This window comes from Rhipicephalus microplus, chromosome 1 (genome assembly GCF_043290135.1).
Source record: "Rhipicephalus microplus isolate Deutch F79 chromosome 1, USDA_Rmic, whole genome shotgun sequence".
Taxonomy (NCBI): Eukaryota; Metazoa; Arthropoda; class Arachnida; order Ixodida; family Ixodidae; genus Rhipicephalus; species Rhipicephalus microplus.
The window spans coordinates 110,760,254-110,762,765 of NC_134700.1; the positions used below are offsets into that span (position 1 = coordinate 110,760,254).

Below are 2,512 nucleotides of genomic sequence, written 5' to 3' on the forward strand. Positions count from 1 at the left end.
ATTGCAGCTACTATCTGAGCGCAAAAGCATCGTTTTTTTATTTCGACCCTCCGGGGCCTGAAGCATCTGACATGCCCCGAATCAACTTACTCGTAGCTCAATATTCTAAGACCTGACATCAACGACTACTAACACACTGTATGGAGCTGACAAAACTGAACTGTGCTCGCGTTGTCGTCACCTCACAGAATAAAGCGTGTGCGGCATCTGTCTGCCCGGAAAGGTGGGGTTTTCGAAAAAAAAAAAGTAGGCCCTGATGTCATGCAAAAAAGAGTAGGCCCGCGTTTACATGAGTAATTCCAAAATAGGCTACCAATTTAAAAATGTATTCAAATATAAATGACTTATGGTTGTATATTTTGGCACATATCACCACGGTACCAACGCGAACACATGTTCAAAGTTTTATTGAAATCAATCAATACCGAAAAAACGCCAGAGTTCCCCTTTAACATTGAGAGTATGCCCCAGGTATAACTAGCCGCTAGAACGTCCACCGTCGGCCTGCTGGCTCAGTCGGTTAGGGCGTCGTGGTAATAACGCGAAGGTCGTAGGTTCGATCCCTGCGCAGGCCATTTTTTTTTCTCGCAACATCGAATAATCGTCCCTTATTAAGCTTTTTTTTCTTTTCGTGCTAAATTTGTCTTTCCAAATTTAACCACTGACCGAAAGAATTCGACGCCTGTTAGCTCCCAACTCGTCTCCCGGCTTGCCTTGGAGCCTGTTCTGGGCGTTTTATCGTTTTTTTCCAGAAACGCCGTACGAACTCACGAGAGTTCTATTACCACGCGCGATTCTCCACACCCCATTCCACCTTCGCCTCCACTCTTACGTATGCATAAGATATACCGAAGACGTCCAAACTCTATAGCGCATGCCCCCTTGACACGAGTTCACTCTATATAATTGCAGCATCTCCGGTTACGCTCCATTTTTCGCAGCCCTTCCTGGCGTCCAAAGGCGGCAGATTAACCAGCGCTGAGCATTCGATGCACACGCCGCACATGTGTTGCGAGGCATAGAACCCGGCTCGGGTGTTTGAACATGTGGCCTATATTTCCACGTGTCTATCGGGTGAGAAGGATATTTTTGCATATAAGCAATTTAACCTAGTTTAATCCATTCCCCGCTAATCGACAAGCACGCTTACTGTTTTAATTTTATCCTGCAGGAAATTCAATACGAACGAAGTCCCCCCCACCCTTTTTTTTTTGCGGACATAACGCTGCTTTCGAAACGATCGAGATGTATTGAATGCCGCGAAGCAGGCTTTTGTATTGATAGTCATCGAATGCCACGAAGCTAGCTACACACCTGTAGACACGCGAAAAGATGTCTGCTATGCGGAGGCGAAATATGTATAGCGCTGCTGCAAGTGTTTTGCAAGACGCGTGTCGCCATCTGTAGTTCGAGACGTACGAAACTAAGCTTCTCAGTTGGCAGAGTAGTCATCGGTTTCTACAGAACAACTCAACTACGCTATGGAGCGTGTTGCGTGGGCTTTCCGTAGCTAACGTTGACAAACAGCATCGAGCTCTACCTTTGATATTGATTGTTGCTTTGGGTTCATTGCTGCTTTGGAATGATTGTCGCTTTGGATTAATTGATACTTCTGTATCGATTGTTCTAAACCACTTCCTTTTCGACCAGGAGAGATATCAACACATAATCTTCATGCCTAAATTAATTTCCGCTGATAAGTAGATTGTCGGGTGATAAGTAGTTTGTCGGGTGAAACTTTCAACACTAGGCGTGGTGAAAGTTTTTCACTTGCGAGAACACCAACTTGTTTGCGGAGCCACGTAAGTTTTTCAGAAGACACATTATTCGACTGCATTAGTTTCGCCGGATAATAACTTAAGAATATGCCATACCTCAAAACGGAACGATCGAATATATACCCAAAAGCCTTCTGATATTCGATGTTGTCTTGAAAAAAAAACAATTGCTAATTTGGGAAGTTCCAGCTACAGCCGAAGTGTGAACTTCTCATTTAATATCAAAGAAGGAAGGAACAAGAGAGAACGCAAAGGCAGGTATGTTAACAATACTGGAGGAATCAATATGCTACCCTACAATAGGGAGACGAATAAGTGAGTTTTAAAGATGGTGTCACACCGTCCCGTTAATTAGGGAGGTGATCGCTGTTGCGCCTTTGGGTAGCGTGGTGCGGACTCGAGCCATCCGAGTCCCCGGAGAGGACGAGTAGAGAAGCCGGAGAAGGAGAAAAAAATGTTTATATACAGTATTTACATGGTAGCGTGGTACAACATGAAAAGAGAATCACACACGAGCGCCTCTGCGCTAGCGTTTTTATACATCGTCCGCCTTCCCAAGATCCCTTGCAAAGAAAATTTATGCGCAGGATACTCCAATGAGATCGTCGTCTTCCTCTCCGTCCCCGAAGAGGGAAAGCCAAACACCGCCTCCCTCTGAACCTAGGAAAGGGGCAAGACATGCCCAGTTCGCTGTTTGGTGAGGGAGACCCCACGCGCCAGCGCGGCACCACAGT

At 45.6% G+C, this 2,512-nt stretch overlaps 1 non-coding gene across 1 annotated transcript; it reads left to right on the forward strand.

Annotated features, from left to right (window-relative positions):
- Positions 1-501: 501 nt before the first annotated feature.
- TRNAI-AAU (transfer RNA isoleucine (anticodon AAU)) lies at positions 502-575 on the forward strand. Its single transcript has one exon. It is a non-coding gene; the product is annotated as a tRNA-Ile (tRNA).
- The last annotated feature ends 1,937 nt before the right edge of the window (positions 576-2,512 follow it).